This window comes from Ambystoma mexicanum (assembly GCF_040938575.1).
Source record: "Ambystoma mexicanum isolate Mex_15411 chromosome 12 unlocalized genomic scaffold, UKY_AmexF1_1 Mex_chr12_unloc.2, whole genome shotgun sequence".
Lineage (NCBI taxonomy): Eukaryota > Metazoa > Chordata > Amphibia > Caudata > Ambystomatidae > Ambystoma > Ambystoma mexicanum.
In genome coordinates this window covers 7,623,477-7,646,373 of record NW_027182323.1, presented here as the reverse complement: position 1 = coordinate 7,646,373, position 22,897 = coordinate 7,623,477, and the positions used below count along the sequence as shown (strand labels likewise).

Sequence of the window (22,897 nt, the reverse complement as noted above, 5' to 3'; positions counted from 1 at the left end):
CAGGTGTGTTCACCCACTGGATTATCATACCGGTGCGTGGCCTCGAGCATAACGTGTTCTTGCAGGAGCTATGCCCTGCAAGTTCAGAGAGTTGTGGTATCGCCAGCGGTAACAGGTGGCCCCAACAAAGTGTGGGAGTTGTTGGCAGTGTGTGCCAGGTACTCAAGACCAGCTTACAGGATGTGAGCTGCCTCTGTAAGGCAGGTCACACCTGATACCATAACATGCCTCCACAGATTTCTGCAGCAGGTGTAGTCGCCCATTTGGTTATCTTACCGGTGCATGCAATGTTGTGAATTGACGTGATTCACGGATGCTGGTTTGAGGGCCCCTCTTTTTGAGGCGAAGGACTGGCCACTTTTCTTTTAGGTGCCCGGCCGTCTTTCTTGTCCCAGTCCGAGCCTGACTGCTATATGACAGCTTTTACGCACTCTCGTGGTCATGCAGGAAGCTGATCAGCAGGCAAACCTTCCCTCCAGCATCCCACCAGAAAATGGAGGCTGGCTCCATCCCTGGATCTATACCGCAAGGGATGCAGGCCATTCTAGTATACATCACATTTCCTTCACTGTTGACAACTTTCTGCGCCGTCTAGCGGTGAAATTCGATCAGCATGACTAACTCCCCTCACCCTCTCTGGTTGTAGACGACTTTTTCTGCAAGGGAAATCACCTTCAGTAAAAATGTTTATGGGTGAAATGAGCTCAGCAGGTGTTCTACTTTTCAACATTGTTTTTTTTTATCCGATTCTGTAGTATTGTGGCAAGTTTTAGATGCAGAATCATTAGCATATGCAGAACAAAATCGAATCTGAAAACTATTATTGGTAGTCTTAAGGAGAGTTTTAATGTAATGATAGCAGTGACAGCATGGAAGCCAATATACATAAATGCAATTGGCCTGGGTTTCTGGTATAAGCCGTGTTGAGGTATAGAACGACAGTGCCTTCTTAGCGCAGTAGGCAGCGCGTCAGTCTCATAATCTGAAGGTCGTGAGTTCGAGCCTCACAGAGGGCATTTACTTTTGACTATTCATTAGAATTAACTGCTTCGGGCCTTTTCAACCTTTACTTTTAAATATTATTCTCCTTCGGCTGTTGTGCAGATCCATGAAATCACTGCACATTCTCACTCCAATTCATCCATTCATAAATCAAGTCATCCATTAATAAATCACATTAATTGCAGTAACAGTGGCCTGGTTTTCGATTAATCTCAAAGGAACGCGGGATTACCAGCTCATGTCATTCAAAGTGCAGGAGAAAGATAGTTTGTGCTCGTGTGTAAAAAAGCATGTGATCCAGGCAACGTATGGTGCCGCACTCAAACCAATATATATGGATCCGGGGGAATCTCATCACGGATTACGTTGAAGGTTGACAGGAGATTTCAAAAAATGAATTCCCAAAATCACACAGGTCTGCCATTTTCTTGATATCCACTCCTGTCAATAAGAATGGTCCAGTGCCTTTGAAAGCCTACCGGTTAGTTATCAAGGCAACCTATAGATTCAAGAAAGCATCCCATTTTGGGTCCGAGAACAAGACAACTGCAGTTGCTTCATCTGAGCTGTACATTGAAACACAACACAAAAACCAAAGTCTAGCATCATCTACTCTCGGGGCATTATGTACTAATGTGCTTTAAATGGGCGGGTACTTGCCAGCCCAGAGTAGCGGCATGTCTTTTATCGGAAAGACTATGGTGTTCCTTACGAGTTTGCCGGTAAGCCGCCAACAGCAAACACAGCTTACTGCTTCCACCGCCCGATATCCCGATATTACCGGGATATTGCAGCTGGCGCAGTCACGGTAAGTGCCCATTGAGAACCACTGAATCACTGGCACCGCTGTTAACGGTGCCAGTGATACAGTGAATTCACTGCCGGCAGGGGCCTGAAAATGAGAAACAGTTCAAATGTTTTTGCCTTGAAAACAGGCAAAGACTTGGATAACTCTCTGCAACTTAATTTTGGGCTTTGAGCTACAAAATAACTAATGTCCCCTCATTACTATTCACTGACGATTACAAAGAGATGTTAAGTGTTCAAATACCACGGTGGTCGCTCTTTTCTGCCTGAGCGGGGTTGTTTACCTTGCTTGTCACACAGCCATCCTCAGATCACCGACGAGATATGAGAGAAGAGAGGCACTGCATTTTATTGCCGGCCCATACAAACCCAGAGATTTCTTGCTCTTCCCCAGGTACTCGGAGAAGAGCATGAAAACCCAGAGACCCTGGGACAATCCCCAAGGTTTGATAGGTCTCGGTGGGGCACATAACACGCCAAATGGGATTGTGGATGCTTGGGAGTTCGGAAGGGCAAGGACAGTGTCCTGTGAAACCATTTTGTGAAGTTGTCCACCCTAACAACGAGGGTTTTGCCATTCGACCAACAGCACACGGCAAATAGGTGCCCATGTCCCACCTCGTTTTGGGCTGCTGCATCAGATGCAGCCTGGAGCGGTGAGGGACATGGACACCAGACAGTGTTGCATGCTCTGACTTCAGCTCCAGTCCTGCGCGCATTTACTAGTCTGAACTTCTGAAAGAAGTCAGGTCATTTCTTTCCGGGGTCAGAGTGTACGACTCCAGAAAGAAATGATTTGACTAATTTCTGAAATCGGACTAGTGAATGCGCTCAGGGACTTAAGAAAGTAAAGTTCTAGCTGCAGCGCACACGCCGTTGTTTATCAAATGGCGCGGCGGAAACGATTGCATGTCAGTTTAGTCTGGATTTTCCAAGCTGTGTTTGGGGGACATGTTGCAGGACTTTTTTGTGGCTCGCTCCCCCACTCTTGCAATGCTGTATACTCCCCTGGGGTCAGGAGTGGCAGGGAGCGGTGTGTGGGGGTCATCTCCAAAGAATAAATGACACACCTGAAAGTTATTTGCATGGCCAGTCACTGACAGATTCCGACCTGCATTCCAGAACACCTAATTTTCCAGAAGCGCTCCTCTGAATTTGAAATGTGCAAGTCCCCAGTTTGAAACCAGATAAGAGTGCCCAATGGGTTAATGGACTGACTTCAGACCTCTCTGTATAACCTGCAGGCCACACATCCAGTTCTGGTGAGACTCCGATGCATGTTTGCTTGATAGGCTGGGAACTTTAGTCATCTCGCCTGGTCTCGAGAAGTTGCCCTGTTTGATTCGCAGCACAGAAAACTTATCAGCACTGACATTAAGCTTCACATATTTTCCTCATGTCAGTCGGGTGCAGAGAGACACGTTTGTATGCTGTGGGTTACCGAGGTAAGAGTGCACAAAACATAGGCACAATTGATAGTGGGCTTGCAGGCACTTGGAGGGGCACTAGGCGTTGGGTGACCATGCATGGCTCCACTTGTAACACACTTTTCAAAACTGTCCATCAGCCACCAAAATGCAACCTCCCCCCAAACAAAAGTTGAGAGTTGCTCAAACCCTGTATTTATACCTCAGGGGATTCAGGGCACTGTAGTTTGCATCTCATTTCCTTCACTGCTGTCAGGGGCGGACTGCCCTATCGGACGTTCTGCCACCGGCAGAATGCAATTCGGACTCGGGATGGCCTGGGGCCAGTTTTACAAGCCACCCTGGGGCCAGTTTGGAATATAACATTATTTTTGCGATTGAGTAACTTAAGTTACTTTAGGCAAGGTAATGTTACATATTGCTCTGAGTTACTCGCCGCCGCACAGCTGATGGAATGCAGAAGGCATCCATCAAAGAAGGTTAACACTTAGTAAGTGTTAACTTTGCTTTGATGAATGCACACAATAGCTGAGGCCGTGATGGGCAGTGTGTGTCCCCAGCCATCTGCCGGTGTGGTGCCAGGTTAAACACCAAATTGTAACAAATTGTCCTGGGGGTTGGGAGGGAGAGAGCTGAGAGCTCGCCTTCTGATATGGGCGGTTCCTGTCCTGTGTTGTGTGCATGTTTGTTTTGGGTTAGGGTGGTGCGCGGGGTGACCTGCCTAGTGTATAGTCCTCCTCGCTGTGAGCGTCGGGGCAGCGACCAGGCAACTGCCAGGGGCCTGCTGCTGCAATGTGGCTTGGGCTGGCTTGGCAGTCAATCACGTGAGCGGACCGCATGTGCATGGTGTATTGTGCTGCTGGGTCTGGGTGCGGTCGGTCACTCACCACGACAGCCCCCCGCACATTTGGTAAACAAGGAAGGAATTTTTGACATGGAGTAGCAGCCTGCAGGCCTCTGGCCCTCTGGCTATTGCAAAGCAAAGCACATGCAACTTGCAAGTGTAACAACAGCGACAAGGCCTCTATCCGGAGCTACAGCAGGCCAACAGAAGGCTCCGCCTAGCTCAACCCAGCTCTGCAACCCAGCCGAGGTGGACAGCAGAAGACATTATTTGTGCATGCACGTGGGCCGACGTGATCACAAATAGTAAGTAAAGATAAAAACATAAAATAAAGGGGCCAGTGCCCGGCCAGGTCATCTACCCTTTATAGCTTTTTTTACTCTGGAGGACTGGACTGGGCTTGTAGACCGTCTGCAAGCCCAGTACTCGAGGCCCATCCACTCCATGCAAAGACCCCTGCTGTTAAGCAACTTAAATTAACTAGTGATTGCCCTGAAGCTGCTGCCGTCTGAAACCTCTTTAAAATGAATAGAAAGGACCCGGCTACTTCTTGAAAAGGATAGATGTGCTGAAGGTCAAAAGGAGAAAGAAAGCAGAGCAGCCATCCATGCCATAGACCCGTTGAAGCATTGCTTCATTTAGAAGTCACTGTAGGCATGCCGCTAAGAGCACACCGTTTATTTTGCAGTTTTGCTTGCTTTGTACTTTTATTCTCTTGTTACTAGTATTCCTAGTGCTACCAGTAAATCTAAAAATATATGTATTTGTTAAAAATGAACCTTTATTAAGTTAACTGAATGAACAAGAAAATAATTCCCAGCACCAGATAGCAGAGTGTGTATAACTGAAATGACATACCCAGCGGGTAAACTGCCCAATGTACACATACTTCAATGGAACATGACATCATGAAAACATCCTTTTTGACAGAGTGAAATGTCCCAGTAACAATCTATATATCTTAAAGAAATATGTGCCCTAAGATCCCATTCCCTTATCTTTTACATTTCTAACAGTGAATACGCTAAAGTGTACGCATGGCAGAGTTCAATGATTTGTTTGATCTAACACAACTGTCTGTTCCATTCTGTATAGTTCAGGAAATCATGCTCCGAGTTTAGTTTCTTTTTCAAACAATTAAGTTCCATTGTGCGGCTGGCCCTGCCCATTTCTGTAACTCTCTCTCTGTAGGATCGTGCAGTACATGGAAGTGCGTGTAAACGGACTACATGCCTCCACACATTCTGCGTGTTTTATGTTCATTTAAATCGGCCGAGACGAGGTCCATGACTGCAGAGATGTTTTGGAGAGACTAACCCACCCTGTGCTGGTATCAATTTGCGACGCACATACACACTGCATATGCATACAAATATTTTTTTTATTTCTAAACTCCCCTTTTACCTGCAGTGATCTTCTTTATGGTTGGTGCAGGTCAGCAACACAGCACGCTCCACCTGATGACTGATATCTTGAAATATGCACCAAAAGTAGTTGCTTTATGTCACTAATCAAATTTTTTCAACATCGCTTTCATGGACAACGAGCAGATGAGGCATTCCAGCAATTATTAATCTGCTGATGCATCAGGTCCGGTTCTCTGGGGAGAGTACCTTGTGGTTAGCCTGGGGCAGGTAGACAGATTGGAGAATGGTGGTTCAATGTGTATGCTTCTGATGAAAAAATAAGTTGAATTAGTGCTTGGAAATGCAGGGCAAAAGATTAGATCTGTTCAGTTTTAGGTCTCTTGAAACGTGGCTCGTTCATTCAACGCCGAGCACACTCCACACAGTTTTGACCTAGCACAGCCAGTTTGATGCACCCTTCTTCCACCACTACTGCTGTAAGGGCCAGCCGTGTGCTGGAGGATCTGAGAGTTGATGGCAATGGGAACTTTGCAGGCATAGAGTCCCTGTCTATTGCCGCTCAGCATGTGAGTGCGCTTTACGTGGAAATGCCCCAGAAACTGCAGGCACATGCAGTTCACTGCAAATTTTGCTCAGTCCTGTGAACGAGACTGTAAATATGGAGCCAGAAAGTGCATTAATGTATTATCCTAATTATGTGCCTTTTTTAAGTGGACTCGCTTAACAGAGCAAAGCACAGAAGCATCATTGAGACACAAAGTTTACATATTTACTCTGCTGCTCTTATGATGCAGCTATCTGTGTGCCAGCAACAGAGCTTCACCAACCAAAAAGCACCTGTTTAAAAGAAAAACCCTCTTCAAGGTTCATGAATTCCCACCTGAATTCCTTTATGCGCTACAGAGTGCCTTGACCAATGGATAGATGAATGGATGGATGGACGGCATAGGTTGGTGTATATAGTAATGGATCCATGGATGGATGGATGGGCAGGAGGAAGTTGGGCCAGCTGGAATTTTGTGACAATGAATCTCCATATCAGTGTTTATTGCACAACTTATTTTGTTGCATGTGTTAAATCACTGAAAGTACAGTGTGTTTATATAGATTTTTCAGGTTGCCATTATCTCACCTTCTGGGACGTATAGCTTACTATTCAGGATGTGAAAATTAAAGCCACAAAATATTCTTTTGGCTTAACATGTTGCTATACGGATTTACATGTTGTCATGTGGCTCGATTATGCCATTTCTGTTTTTTGTAAGTAAACTCTATAAGACATTATTACTGAAGGCCTTGAAATCCAAACTATTTGTACCCAGTCAAGCTTGGAAGGTATGTGATCAAATTTGAAGAGTGGCGCTTAGCGTTCAGCCAAAGTTTGTGATCCTCCTAGTCCATTCCACCCACCCCCCTCCAACAGCTGTTTGGCCATCCCACTCCCTCCTTTTTGGATGCAGCCAGAGTACCACTAGTTTCGTATTTCCACTTCCACCACTGCACACATCACAGTCCCCAGAATTGTACAGCACATGCATTAATCCACTCCTTTTCATGCATAGCCTGTTCTTGCAGGGGTGAGTTGTCGGATTGGCTTGGGGTCCGCGGTGGCACCAATGGAGAGTGGTAGATTGAGGCAGCGTGGGCCAGCCCAGGTACTCGCATTCACAACGTGGGGTGTATCTGTGATTCTTCTGTAATGCCGGGTGATGCCTGTGCGACACACAACCTAATTCAACAGATTCCTGCGGCAGGTGTGTTCACCCACTGGATTATCATACCGGTGCGTGGCCTCGAGCATAACGTGTTCTTGCAGGAGCTATGCCCTGCAAGTTCAGAGAGTTGTGGTATCGCCAGCGGTAACAGGTGGCCCCAACAAAGTGTGGGAGTTGTTGGCAGTGTGTGCCAGGTACTCAAGACCAGCTTACAGGATGTGAGCTGCCTCTGTAAGGCAGGTCACACCTGATACCATAACATGCCTCCACAGATTTCTGCAGCAGGTGTAGTCGCCCATTTGGTTATCTTACCGGTGCATGCAATGTTGTGAATTGACGTGATTCACGGATGCTGGTTTGAGGGCCCCTCTTTTTGAGGCGAAGGACTGGCCACTTTTCTTTTAGGTGCCCGGCCGTCTTTCTTGTCCCAGTCCGAGCCTGACTGCTATATGACAGCTTTTACGCACTCTCGTGGTCATGCAGGAAGCTGATCAGCAGGCAAACCTTCCCTCCAGCATCCCACCAGAAAATGGAGGCTGGCTCCATCCCTGGATCTATACCGCAAGGGATGCAGGCCATTCTAGTATACATCACATTTCCTTCACTGTTGACAACTTTCTGCGCCGTCTAGCGGTGAAATTCGATCAGCATGACTAACTCCCCTCACCCTCTCTGGTTGTAGACGACTTTTTCTGCAAGGGAAATCACCTTCAGTAAAAATGTTTATGGGTGAAATGAGCTCAGCAGGTGTTCTACTTTTCAACATTGTTTTTTTTATCCGATTCTGTAGTATTGTGGCAAGTTTTAGATGCAGAATCATTAGCATATGCAGAACAAAATCGAATCTGAAAACTATTATTGGTAGTCTTAAGGAGAGTTTGAATGTAATGATAGCAGTGACAGCATGGAAGCCAATATACATAAATGCAATTGGCCTGGGTTTCTGGTATAGGCCGTGTTGAGGTACAGAACGACAGTGCCTTCTTAGCGCAGTAGGCAGCGCGTCAGTCTCATAATCTGAAGGTCGTGAGTTCGAGCCTCACAGAGGGCATTTACTTTTGACTATTCATTAGAATTAACTGCTTCGGGCCTTTTCAACCTTTACTTTTAAATATTATTCTCCTTCGGCTGTTGTGCAGATCCATGAAATCACTGCACATTCTCACTCCAATTCATCCATTCATAAATCAAGTCATCCATTAATAAATCATATTAATTGCAGTAACAGTGGCCTGGTTTTCGATTAATCTCAAAGGAACGCGGGATTACCAGCTCATGTCATTCAAAGTGCAGGAGAAAGATAGTTTGTGCTCGTGTGTAAAAAAGCATGTGATCCAGGCAACGTATGGTGCCGCACTCAAACCAATATATATGGATCCGGGGGAATCTCATCACGGATTACGTTGAAGGTTGACAGGAGATTTCAAAAAATGAATTCCCAAAATCACACAGGTCTGCCATTTTCTTGATATCCACTCCTGTCAATAAGAATGGTCCAGTGCCTTTGAAAGCCTACCGGTTAGTTATCAAGGCAACCTATAGATTCAAGAAAGCATCCCATTTTGGGTCCGAGAACAAGACAACTGCAGTTGCTTCATCTGAGCTGTACATTGAAACACAACACAAAAACCAAAGTCTAGCATCATCTACTCTCGGGGCATTATGTACTAATGTGCTTTAAATGGGCGGGTACTTGCCAGCCCAGAGTAGCGGCATGTCTTTTATCGGAAAGACTATGGTGTTCCTTACGAGTTTGCCGGTAAGCCGCCAACAGCAAACACAGCTTACTGCTTCCACCGCCCGATATCCCGATATTACCGGGATATTGCAGCTGGCGCAGTCACGGTAAGTGCCCATTGAGAACCACTGAATCACTGGCACCGCTGTTAACGGTGCCAGTGATACAGTGAATTCACTGCCGGCAGGTGCCTGAAAATGAGAAACAGTTCAAATGTTTTTGCCTTGAAAACAGGCAAAGACTTGGATAACTCTCTGCAACTTAATTTTGGGCTTTGAGCTACAAAATAACTAATGTCCCCTCATTACTATTCACTGACGATTACAAAGAGATGTTAAGTGTTCAAATACCACGGTGGTCGCTCTTTTCTGCCTGAGCGGGGTTGTTTACCTTGCTTGTCACACAGCCATCCTCAGATCACCGACGAGATATGAGAGAAGAGAGGCACTGCATTTTATTGCCGGCCCATACAAACCCAGAGATTTCTTGCTCTTCCCCAGGTACTCGGAGAAGAGCATGAAAACCCAGAGACCCTGGGACAATCCCCAAGGTTTGATAGGTCTCGGTGGGGCACATAACACGCCAAATGGGATTGTGGATGCTTGGGAGTTCGGAAGGGCAAGGACAGTGTCCTGTGAAACCATTTTGTGAAGTTGTCCACCCTAACAACGAGGGTTTTGCCATTCGACCAACAGCACACGGCAAATAGGTGCCCATGTCCCACCTCGTTTTGGGCTGCTGCATCAGATGCAGCCTGGAGCGGTGAGGGACATGGACACCAGACAGTGTTGCATGCTCTGACTTCAGCTCCAGTCCTGCGCGCATTTACTAGTCTGAACTTCTGAAAGAAGTCAGGTCATTTCTTTCCGGGGTCAGAGTGTACGACTCCAGAAAGAAATGATTTGACTAATTTCTGAAATCGGACTAGTGAATGCGCTCAGGGACTTAAGAAAGTAAAGTTCTAGCTGCAGCGCACACGCCGTTGTTTATCAAATGGCGCGGCGGAAACGATTGCATGTCAGTTTAGTCTGGATTTTCCAAGCTGTGTTTGGGGGACATGTTGCAGGACTTTTTTGTGGCTCGCTCCCCCACTCTTGCAATGCTGTATACTCCCCTGGGGTCAGGAGTGGCAGGGAGCGGTGTGTGGGGGTCATCTCCAAAGAATAAATGACACACCTGAAAGTTATTTGCATGGCCAGTCACTGACAGATTCCGACCTGCATTCCAGAACACCTAATTTTCCAGAAGCGCTCCTCTGAATTTGAAATGTGCAAGTCCCCAGTTTGAAACCAGATAAGAGTGCCCAATGGGTTAATGGACTGACTTCAGACCTCTCTGTATAACCTGCAGGCCACACATCCAGTTCTGGTGAGACTCCGATGCATGTTTGCTTGATAGGCTGGGAACTTTAGTCATCTCGCCTGGTCTCGAGAAGTTGCCCTGTTTGATTTGCAGCACAGAAAACTTATCAGCACTGACATTAAGCTTCACATATTTTCCTCATGTCAGTCGGGTGCAGAGAGACACGTTTGTATGCTGTGGGTTACCGAGGTAAGAGTGCACAAAACATAGGCACAATTGATAGTGGGCTTGCAGGCACTTGGAGGGGCACTAGGCGTTGGGTGACCATGCATGGCTCCACTTGTAACACACTTTTCAAAACTGTCCATCAGCCACCAAAATGCAACCTCCCCCCAATCAAAAGTTGAGAGTTGCTCAAACCCTGTATTTATACCTCAGGGGATTCAGGGCACTGTAGTTTGCATCTCATTTCCTTCACTGCTGTCAGGGGCGGACTGCCCTATCGGACGTTCTGCCACCGGCAGAATGCAATTCGGACTCGGGATGGCCTGGGGCCAGTTTTACAAGCCACCCTGGGGCCAGTTTGGAATATAACATTATTTTTGCGATTGAGTAACTTAAGTTACTTTAGGCAAGGTAATGTTACATATTGCTCTGAGTTACTCGCCGCCGCACAGCTGATGGAATGCAGAAGGCATCCATCAAAGAAGGTTAACACTTAGTAAGTGTTAACTTTGCTTTGATGAATGCACACAATAGCTGAGGCCGTGATGGGCAGTGTGTGTCCCCAGCCATCTGCCGGTGTGGTGCCAGGTTAAACACCAAATTGTAACAAATTGTCCTGGGGGTTGGGAGGGAGAGAGCTGAGAGCTCGCCTTCTGATATGGGCGGTTCCTGTCCTGTGTTGTGTGCATGTTTGTTTTGGGTTAGGGTGGTGCGCGGGGTGACCTGCCTAGTGTATAGTCCTCCTCGCTGTGAGCGTCGGGGCAGCGACCAGGCAACTGCCAGGGGCCTGCTGCTGCAATGTGGCTTGGGCTGGCTTGGCAGTCAATCACGTGAGCGGACCGCATGTGCATGGTGTATTGTGCTGCTGGGTCTGGGTGCGGTCGGTCACTCACCACGACAGCCCCCCGCACATTTGGTAAACAAGGAAGGAATTTTTGACATGGAGTAGCAGCCTGCAGGCCTCTGGCCCTCTGGCTATTGCAAAGCAAAGCACATGCAACTTGCAAGTGTAACAACAGCGACAAGGCCTCTATCCGGAGCTACAGCAGGCCAACAGAAGGCTCCGCCTAGCTCAACCCAGCTCTGCAACCCAGCCGAGGTGGACAGCAGAAGACATTATTTGTGCATGCACGTGGGCCGACGTGATCACAAATAGTAAGTAAAGATAAAAACATAAAATAAAGGGGCCAGTGCCCGGCCAGGTCATCTACCCTTTATAGCTTTTTTTACTCTGGAGGACTGGACTGGGCTTGTAGACCGTCTGCAAGCCCAGTACTCGAGGCCCATCCACTCCATGCAAAGACCCCTGCTGTTAAGCAACTTAAATTAACTAGTGATTGCCCTGAAGCTGCTGCCGTCTGAAACCTCTTTAAAATGAATAGAAAGGACCCGGCTACTTCTTGAAAAGGATAGATGTGCTGAAGGTCAAAAGGAGAAAGAAAGCAGAGCAGCCATCCATGCCATAGACCCGTTGAAGCATTGCTTCATTTAGAAGTCACTGTAGGCATGCCGCTAAGAGCACACCGTTTATTTTGCAGTTTTGCTTGCTTTGTACTTTTATTCTCTTGTTACTAGTATTCCTAGTGCTACCAGTAAATCTAAAAATATATGTATTTGTTAAAAATGAACCTTTATTAAGTTAACTGAATGAACAAGAAAATAATTCCCAGCACCAGATAGCAGAGTGTGTATAACTGAAATGACATACCCAGCGGGTAAACTGCCCAATGTACACATACTTCAATGGAACATGACATCATGAAAACATCCTTTTTGACAGAGTGAAATGTCCCAGTAACAATCTATATATCTTAAAGAAATATGTGCCCTAAGATCCCATTCCCTTATCTTTTACATTTCTAACAGTGAATACGCTAAAGTGTACGCATGGCAGAGTTCAATGATTTGTTTGATCTAACACAACTGTCTGTTCCATTCTGTATAGTTCAGGAAATCATGCTCCGAGTTTAGTTTCTTTTTCAAACAATTAAGTTCCATTGTGCGGCTGGCCCTGCCCATTTCTGTAACTCTCTCTCTGTAGGATCGTGCAGTACATGGAAGTGCGTGTAAACGGACTACATGCCTCCACACATTCTGCGTGTTTTATGTTCATTTAAATCGGCCGAGACGAGGTCCATGACTGCAGAGATGTTTTGGAGAGACTAACCCACCCTGTGCTGGTATCAATTTGCGACGCACATACACACTGCATATGCATACAAATATTTTTTTTATTTCTAAACTCCCCTTTTACCTGCAGTGATCTTCTTTATGGTTGGTGCAGGTCAGCAACACAGCACGCTCCACCTGATGACTGATATCTTGAAATATGCACCAAAAGTAGTTGCTTTATGTCACTAATCAAATTTTTTCAACATCGCTTTCATGGACAACGAGCAGATGAGGCATTCCAGCAATTATTAATCTGCTGATGCATCAGGTCCGGTTCTCTGGGGAGAGTACCTTGTGGTTAGCCTGGGGCAGGTAGACAGATTGGAGAATGGTGGTTCAATGTGTATGCTTCTGATGAAAAAATAAGTTGAATTAGTGCTTGGAAATGCAGGGCAAAAGATTAGATCTGTTCAGTTTTAGGTCTCTTGAAACGTGGCTCGTTCATTCAACGCCGAGCACACTCCACACAGTTTTGACCTAGCACAGCCAGTTTGATGCACCCTTCTTCCACCACTACTGCTGTAAGGGCCAGCCGTGTGCTGGAGGATCTGAGAGTTGATGGCAATGGGAACTTTGCAGGCATAGAGTCCCTGTCTATTGCCGCTCAGCATGTGAGTGCGCTTTACGTGGAAATGCCCCAGAAACTGCAGGCACATGCAGTTCACTGCAAATTTTGCTCAGTCCTGTGAACGAGACTGTAAATATGGAGCCAGAAAGTGCATTAATGTATTATCCTAATTATGTGCCTTTTTTAAGTGGACTCGCTTAACAGAGCAAAGCACAGAAGCATCATTGAGACACAAAGTTTACATATTTACTCTGCTGCTCTTATGATGCAGCTATCTGTGTGCCAGCAACAGAGCTTCACCAACCAAAAAGCACCTGTTTAAAAGAAAAACCCTCTTCAAGGTTCATGAATTCCCACCTGAATTCCTTTATGCGCTACAGAGTGCCTTGACCAATGGATAGATGAATGGATGGATGGACGGCATAGGTTGGTGTATATAGTAATGGATCCATGGATGGATGGATGGGCAGGAGGAAGTTGGGCCAGCTGGAATTTTGTGACAATGAATCTCCATATCAGTGTTTATTGCACAACTTATTTTGTTGCATGTGTTAAATCACTGAAAGTACAGTGTGTTTATATAGATTTTTCAGGTTGCCATTATCTCACCTTCTGGGACGTATAGCTTACTATTCAGGATGTGAAAATTAAAGCCACAAAATATTCTTTTGGCTTAACATGTTGCTATACGGATTTACATGTTGTCATGTGGCTCGATTATGCCATTTCTGTTTTTTGTAAGTAAACTCTATAAGACATTATTACTGAAGGCCTTGAAATCCAAACTATTTGTACCCAGTCAAGCTTGGAAGGTATGTGATCAAATTTGAAGAGTGGCGCTTAGCGTTCAGCCAAAGTTTGTGATCCTCCTAGTCCATTCCACCCACCCCCCTCCAACAGCTGTTTGGCCATCCCACTCCCTCCTTTTTGGATGCAGCCAGAGTACCACTAGTTTCGTATTTCCACTTCCACCACTGCACACATCACAGTCCCCAGAATTGTACAGCACATGCATTAATCCACTCCTTTTCATGCATAGCCTGTTCTTGCAGGGGTGAGTTGTCGGATTGGCTTGGGGTCCGCGGTGGCACCAATGGAGAGTGGTAGATTGAGGCAGCGTGGGCCAGCCCAGGTACTCGCATTCACAACGTGGGGTGTATCTGTGATTCTTCTGTAATGCCGGGTGATGCCTGTGCGACACACAACCTAATTCAACAGATTCCTGCGGCAGGTGTGTTCACCCACTGGATTATCATACCGGTGCGTGGCCTCGAGCATAACGTGTTCTTGCAGGAGCTATGCCCTGCAAGTTCAGAGAGTTGTGGTATCGCCAGCGGTAACAGGTGGCCCCAACAAAGTGTGGGAGTTGTTGGCAGTGTGTGCCAGGTACTCAAGACCAGCTTACAGGATGTGAGCTGCCTCTGTAAGGCAGGTCACACCTGATACCATAACATGCCTCCACAGATTTCTGCAGCAGGTGTAGTCGCCCATTTGGTTATCTTACCGGTGCATGCAATGTTGTGAATTGACGTGATTCACGGATGCTGGTTTGAGGGCCCCTCTTTTTGAGGCGAAGGACTGGCCACTTTTCTTTTAGGTGCCCGGCCGTCTTTCTTGTCCCAGTCCGAGCCTGACTGCTATATGACAGCTTTTACGCACTCTCGTGGTCATGCAGGAAGCTGATCAGCAGGCAAACCTTCCCTCCAGCATCCCACCAGAAAATGGAGGCTGGCTCCATCCCTGGATCTATACCGCAAGGGATGCAGGCCATTCTAGTATACATCACATTTCCTTCACTGTTGACAACTTTCTGCGCCGTCTAGCGGTGAAATTCGATCAGCATGACTAACTCCCCTCACCCTCTCTGGTTGTAGACGACTTTTTCTGCAAGGGAAATCACCTTCAGTAAAAATGTTTATGGGTGAAATGAGCTCAGCAGGTGTTCTACTTTTCAACATTGTTTTTTTTTATCCGATTCTGTAGTATTGTGGCAAGTTTTAGATGCAGAATCATTAGCATATGCAGAACAAAATCGAATCTGAAAACTATTATTGGTAGTCTTAAGGAGAGTTTGAATGTAATGATAGCAGTGACAGCATGGAAGCCAATATACATAAATGCAATTGGCCTGGGTTTCTGGTATAGGCCGTGTTGAGGTACAGAACGACAGTGCCTTCTTAGCGCAGTAGGCAGCGCGTCAGTCTCATAATCTGAAGGTCGTGAGTTCGAGCCTCACAGAGGGCATTTACTTTTGACTATTCATTAGAATTAACTGCTTCGGGCCTTTTCAACCTTTACTTTTAAATATTATTCTCCTTCGGCTGTTGTGCAGATCCATGAAATCACTGCACATTCTCACTCCAATTCATCCATTCATAAATCAAGTCATCCATTAATAAATCATATTAATTGCAGTAACAGTGGCCTGGTTTTCGATTAATCTCAAAGGAACGCGGGATTACCAGCTCATGTCATTCAAAGTGCAGGAGAAAGATAGTTTGTGCTCGTGTGTAAAAAAGCATGTGATCCAGGCAACGTATGGTGCCGCACTCAAACCAATATATATGGATCCGGGGGAATCTCATCACGGATTACGTTGAAGGTTGACAGGAGATTTCAAAAAATTAATTCCCAAAATCACACAGGTCTGCCATTTTCTTGATATCCACTCCTGTCAATAAGAATGGTCCAGTGCCTTTGAAAGCCTACCGGTTAGTTATCAAGGCAACCTATAGATTCAAGAAAGCATCCCATTTTGGGTCCGAGAACAAGACAACTGCAGTTGCTTCATCTGAGCTGTACATTGAAACACAACACAAAAACCAAAGTCTAGCATCATCTACTCTCGGGGCATTATGTACTAATGTGCTTTAAATGGGCGGGTACTTGCCAGCCCAGAGTAGCGGCATGTCTTTTATCGGAAAGACTATGGTGTTCCTTACGAGTTTGCCGGTAAGCCGCCAACAGCAAACACAGCTTACTGCTTCCACCGCCCGATATCCCGATATTACCGGGATATTGCAGCTGGCGCAGTCACGGTAAGTGCCCATTGAGAACCACTGAATCACTGGCACCGCTGTTAACGGTGCCAGTGATACAGTGAATTCACTGCCGGCAGGTGCCTGAAAATGAGAAACAGTTCAAATGTTTTTGCCTTGAAAACAGGCAAAGACTTGGATAACTCTCTGCAACTTAATTTTGGGCTTTGAGCTACAAAATAACTAATGTCCCCTCATTACTATTCACTGACGATTACAAAGAGATGTTAAGTGTTCAAATACCACGGTGGTCGCTCTTTTCTGCCTGAGCGGGGTTGTTTACCTTGCTTGTCACACAGCCATCCTCAGATCACCGACGAGATATGAGAGAAGAGAGGCACTGCATTTTATTGCCGGCCCATACAAACCCAGAGATTTCTTGCTCTTCCCCAGGTACTCGGAGAAGAGCATGAAAACCCAGAGACCCTGGGACAATCCCCAAGGTTTGATAGGTCTCGGTGGGGCACATAACACGCCAAATGGGATTGTGGATGCTTGGGAGTTCGGAAGGGCAAGGACAGTGTCCTGTGAAACCATTTTGTGAAGTTGTCCACCCTAACAACGAGGGTTTTGCCATTCGACCAACAGCACACGGCAAATAGGTGCCCATGTCCCACCTCGTTTTGGGCTGCTGCATCAGATGCAGCCTGGAGCGGTGAGGGACATGGACACCAGACAGTGTTGCATGCTCTGACTTCAGCTCCAGTCCTGCGCGCATTTACTAGTCTGAACTTCTGAAAGAAGTCAGGTCATTTCTTTCCGGGGTCAGAGTGTACGACTCCAGAAAGAAATGATTTGACTAATTTCTGAAATCGGACTAGTGAATGCGCTCAGGGACTTAAGAAAGTAAAGTTCTAGCTGCAGCGCACACGCCGTTGTTTATCAAATGGCGCGGCGGAAACGATTGCATGTCAGTTTAGTCTGGATTTTCCAAGCTGTGTTTGGGGGACATGTTGCAGGACTTTTTTGTGGCTCGCTCCCCCACTCTTGCAATGCTGTATACTCCCCTGGGGTCAGGAGTGGCAGGGAGCGGTGTGTGGGGGTCATCTCCAAAGAATAAATGACACACCTGAAAGTTATTTGCATGGCCAGTCACTGACAGATTCCGACCTGCATTCCAGAACACCTAATTTTCCAGAAGCGCTCCTCTGAATTTGAAATGTGCAAGTCCCCAGTTTGAAACCAGATAAGAGTGCCCAATGGGTTAATGGACTGACTTCAGACCTCTCTGTATAACCTGCAGGCCACACATCCAGTTCTGGTGAGACTCCGATGCATGTTTGCTTGATAGGCTGGGAACTTTAGTCATCTCGCCTGGTCTCGAGAAGTTGCCCTGTTTGATTTGCAGCACAGAAAACTTATCAGCACTGACATTAAGCTTCACATATTTTCCTCATGTCAGTCGGGTGCAGAGAGACACGTTTGTATGCTGTGGGTTACCGAGGTAAGAGTGCACAAAACATAGGCACAATTGATAGTGGGCTTGCAGGCACTTGGAGGGGCACTAGGCGTTGGGTGACCATGCATGGCTCCACTTGTAACACACTTTTCAAAACTGTCCATCAGCCACCAAAATGCAACCTCCCCCCAATCAAAAGTTGAGAGTTGCTCAAACCCTGTATTTATACCTCAGGGGATTCAGGGCACTGTAGTTTGCATCTCATTTCCTTCACTGCTGTCAGGGGCGGACTGCCCTATCGGACGTTCTGCCACCGGCAGAATGCAATTCGGACTCGGGATGGCCTGGGGCCAGTTTTACAAGCCACCCTGGGGCCAGTTTGGAATATAACATTATTTTTGCGATTGAGTAACTTAAGTTACTTTAGGCAAGGTAATGTTACATATTGCTCTGAGTTACTCGCCGCCGCACAGCTGATGGAATGCAGAAGGCATCCATCAAAGAAGGTTAACACTTAGTAAGTGTTAACTTTGCTTTGATGAATGCACACAATAGCTGAGGCCGTGATGGGCAGTGTGTGTCCCCAGCCATCTGCCGGTGTGGTGCCAGGTTAAACACCAAATTGTAACAAATTGTCCTGGGGGTTGGGAGGGAGAGAGCTGAGAGCTCGCCTTCTGATATGGGCGGTTCCTGTCCTGTGTTGTGTGCATGTTTGTTTTGGGTTAGGGTGGTGCGCGGGGTGACCTGCCTAGTGTATAGTCCTCCTCGCTGTGAGCGTCGGGGCAGCGACCAGGCAACTGCCAGGGGCCTGCTGCTGCAATGTGGCTTGGGCTGGCTTGGCAGTCAATCACGTGAGCGGACCGCATGTGCATGGTGTATTGTGCTGCTGGGTCTGGGTGCGGTCGGTCACTCACCACGACAGCCCCCCGCACATTTGGTAAACAAGGAAGGAATTTTTGACATGGAGTAGCAGCCTGCAGGCCTCTGGCCCTCTGGCTATTGCAAAGCAAAGCACATGCAACTTGCAAGTGTAACAACAGCGACAAGGCCTCTATCCGGAGCTACAGCAGGCCAACAGAAGGCTCCGCCTAGCTCAACCCAGCTCTGCAACCCAGCCGAGGTGGACAGCAGAAGACATTATTTGTGCATGCACGTGGGCCGACGTGATCACAAATAGTAAGTAAAGATAAAAACATAAAATAAAGGGGCCAGTGCCCGGCCAGGTCATCTACCCTTTATAGCTTTTTTTACTCTGGAGGACTGGACTGGGCTTGTAGACCGTCTGCAAGCCCAGTACTCGAGGCCCATCCACTCCATGCAAAGACCCCTGCTGTTAAGCAACTTAAATTAACTAGTGATTGCCCTGAAGCTGCTGCCGTCTGAAACCTCTTTAAAATGAATAGAAAGGACCCGGCTACTTCTTGAAAAGGATAGATGTGCTGAAGGTCAAAAGGAGAAAGAAAGCAGAGCAGCCATCCATGCCATAGACCCGTTGAAGCATTGCTTCATTTAGAAGTCACTGTAGGCATGCCGCTAAGAGCACACCGTTTATTTTGCAGTTTTGCTTGCTTTGTACTTTTATTCTCTTGTTACTAGTATTCCTAGTGCTACCAGTAAATCTAAAAATATATGTATTTGTTAAAAATGAACCTTTATTAAGTTAACTGAATGAACAAGAAAATAATTCCCAGCACCAGATAGCAGAGTGTGTATAACTGAAATGACATACCCAGCGGGTAAACTGCCCAATGTACACATACTTCAATGGAACATGACATCATGAAAACATCCTTTTTGACAGAGTGAAATGTCCCAGTAACAATCTATATATCTTAAAGAAATATGTGCCCTAAGATCCCATTCCCTTATCTTTTACATTTCTAACAGTGAATACGCTAAAGTGTACGCATGGCAGAGTTCAATGATTTGTTTGATCTAACACAACTGTCTGTTCCATTCTGTATAGTTCAGGAAATCATGCTCCGAGTTTAGTTTCTTTTTCAAACAATTAAGTTCCATTGTGCGGCTGGCCCTGCCCATTTCTGTAACTCTCTCTCTGTAGGATCGTGCAGTACATGGAAGTGCGTGTAAACGGACGACATGCCTCCACACATTCTGCGTGTTTTATGTTCATTTAAATCGGCCGAGACGAGGTCCATGACTGCAGAGATGTTTTGGAGAGACTAACCCACCCTGTGCTGGTATCAATTTGCGACGCACATACACACTGCATATGCATACAAATATTTTTTTTATTTCTAAACTCCCCTTTTACCTGCAGTGATCTTCTTTATGGTTGGTGCAGGTCAGCAACACAGCACGCTCCACCTGATGACTGATATCTTGAAATATGCACCAAAAGTAGTTGCTTTATGTCACTAATCAAATTTTTTCAACATCGCTTTCATGGACAACGAGCAGATGAGGCATTCCAGCAATTATTAATCTGCTGATGCATCAGGTCCGGTTCTCTGGGGAGAGTACCTTGTGGTTAGCCTGGGGCAGGTAGACAGATTGGAGAATGGTGGTTCAATGTGTATGCTTCTGATGAAAAAATAAGTTGAATTAGTGCTTGGAAATGCAGGGCAAAAGATTAGATCTGTTCAGTTTTAGGTCTCTTGAAACGTGGCTCGTTCATTCAACGCCGAGCACACTCCACACAGTTTTGACCTAGCACAGCCAGTTTGATGCACCCTTCTTCCACCACTACTGCTGTAAGGGCCAGCCGTGTGCTGGAGGATCTGAGAGTTGATGGCAATGGGAACTTTGCAGGCATAGAGTCCCTGTCTATTGCCGCTCAGCATGTGAGTGCGCTTTACGTGGAAATGCCCCAGAAACTGCAGGCACATGCAGTTCACTGCAAATTTTGCTCAGTCCTGTGAACGAGACTGTAAATATGGAGCCAGAAAGTGCATTAATGTATTATCCTAATTATGTGCCTTTTTTAAGTGGACTCGCTTAACAGAGCAAAGCACAGAAGCATCATTGAGACACAAAGTTTACATATTTACTCTGCTGCTCTTATGATGCAGCTATCTGTGTGCCAGCAACAGAGCTTCACCAACCAAAAAGCACCTGTTTAAAAGAAAAACCCTCTTCAAGGTTCATGAATTCCCACCTGAATTCCTTTATGCGCTACAGAGTGCCTTGACCAATGGATAGATGAATGGATGGATGGACGGCATAGGTTGGTGTATATAGTAATGGATCCATGGATGGATGGATGGGCAGGAGGAAGTTGGGCCAGCTGGAATTTTGTGACAATGAATCTCCATATCAGTGTTTATTGCACAACTTATTTTGTTGCATGTGTTAAATCACTGAAAGTACAGTGTGTTTATATAGATTTTTCAGGTTGCCATTATCTCACCTTCTGGGACGTATAGCTTACTATTCAGGATGTGAAAATTAAAGCCACAAAATATTCTTTTGGCTTAACATGTTGCTATACGGATTTACATGTTGACATGTGGCTCGATTATGCCATTTCTGTTTTTTGTAAGTAAACTCTATAAGACATTATTACTGAAGGCCTTGAAATCCAAACTATTTGTACCCAGTCAAGCTTGGAAGGTATGTGATCAAATTTGAAGAGTGGCGCTTAGCGTTCAGCCAAAGTTTGTGATCCTCCTAGTCCATTCCACCCACCCCCCTCCAACAGCTGTTTGGCCATCCCACTCCCTCCTTTTTGGATGCAGCCAGAGTACCACTAGTTTCGTATTTCCACTTCCACCACTGCACACATCACAGTCCCCAGAATTGTACAGCACATGCATTAATCCACTCCTTTTCATGCATAGCCTGTTCTTGCAGGGGTGAGTTGTCGGATTGGCTTGGGGTCCGCGGTGGCACCAATGGAGAGTGGTAGATTGAGGCAGCGTGGGCCAGCCCAGGTACTCGCATTCACAACGTGGGGTGTATCTGTGATTCTTCTGTAATGCCGGGTGATGCCTGTGCGACACACAACCTAATTCAACAGATTCCTGCGGCAGGTGTGTTCACCCACTGGATTATCATACCGGTGCGTGGCCTCGAGCATAACGTGTTCTTGCAGGAGCTATGCCCTGCAAGTTCAGAGAGTTGTGGTATCGCCAGCGGTAACAGGTGGCCCCAACAAAGTGTGGGAGTTGTTGGCAGTGTGTGCCAGGTACTCAAGACCAGCTTACAGGATGTGAGCTGCCTCTGTAAGGCAGGTCACACCTGATACCATAACATACCTCCACAGATTTCTGCAGCAGGTGTAGTCGCCCATTTGGTTATCTTACCGGTGCATGCAATGTTGTGAATTGACGTGATTCACGGATGCTGGTTTGAGGGCCCCTCTTTTTGAGGCGAAGGACTGGCCACTTTTCTTTTAGGTGCCCGGCCGTCTTTCTTGTCCCAGTCCGAGCCTGACTGCTATATGACAGCTTTTACGCACTCTCGTGGTCATGCAGGAAGCTGATCAGCAGGCAAACCTTCCCTCCAGCATCCCACCAGAAAATGGAGGCTGGCTCCATCCCTGGATCTATACCGCAAGGGATGCAGGCCATTCTAGTATACATCACATTTCCTTCACTGTTGACAACTTTCTGCGCCGTCTAGCGGTGAAATTCGATCAGCATGACTAACTCCCCTCACCCTCTCTGGTTGTAGACGACTTTTTCTGCAAGGGAAATCACCTTCAGTAAAAATGTTTATGGGTGAAATGAGCTCAGCAGGTGTTCTACTTTTCAACATTGTTTTTTTTTTATCCGATTCTGTAGTATTGTGGCAAGTTTTAGATGCAGAATCATTAGCATATGCAGAACAAAATCGAATCTGAAAACTATTATTGGTAGTCTTAAGGAGAGTTTGAATGTAATGATAGCAGTGACAGCATGGAAGCCAATATACATAAATGCAATTGGCCTGGGTTTCTGGTATAAGCCGTGTTGAGGTACAGAACGACAGTGCCTTCTTAGCGCAGTAGGCAGCGCGTCAGTCTCATAATCTGAAGGTCGTGAGTTCGAGCCTCACAGAGGGCATTTACTTTTGACTATTCATTAGAATTAACTGCTTCGGGCCTTTTCAACCTTTACTTTTAAATATTATTCTCCTTCGGCTGTTGTGCAGATCCATGAAATCACTGCACATTCTCACTCCAATTCATCCATTCATAAATCAAGTCATCCATTAATAAATCACATTAATTGCAGTAACAGTGGCCTGGTTTTCGATTAATCTCAAAGGAACGCGGGATTACCAGCTCATGTCATTCAAAGTGCAGGAGAAAGATAGTTTGTGCTCGTGTGTAAAAAAGCATGTGATCCAG

At 46.3% G+C, this 22,897-nt stretch overlaps 4 non-coding genes across 4 annotated transcripts; all 4 read left to right on the top strand.

The window, feature by feature from the left end:
- The first annotated feature begins 943 nt into the window (after nt 1-943).
- Nucleotides 944-1,016, top strand: TRNAM-CAU (transfer RNA methionine (anticodon CAU)). Its single transcript has one exon. It is a non-coding gene; the product is annotated as a tRNA-Met (tRNA).
- Nucleotides 1,017-8,140: 7,124 nt separating this feature from the next.
- TRNAM-CAU (transfer RNA methionine (anticodon CAU)) lies at nt 8,141-8,213 on the top strand. The gene has a single exon. It is a non-coding gene; the product is annotated as a tRNA-Met (tRNA).
- Nucleotides 8,214-15,338: 7,125 nt separating this feature from the next.
- TRNAM-CAU (transfer RNA methionine (anticodon CAU)) lies at nt 15,339-15,411 on the top strand. Its single transcript has one exon. It is a non-coding gene; the product is annotated as a tRNA-Met (tRNA).
- Nucleotides 15,412-22,537: 7,126 nt separating this feature from the next.
- TRNAM-CAU (transfer RNA methionine (anticodon CAU)) lies at nt 22,538-22,610 on the top strand. The gene has a single exon. It is a non-coding gene; the product is annotated as a tRNA-Met (tRNA).
- The last annotated feature ends 287 nt before the right edge of the window (nt 22,611-22,897 follow it).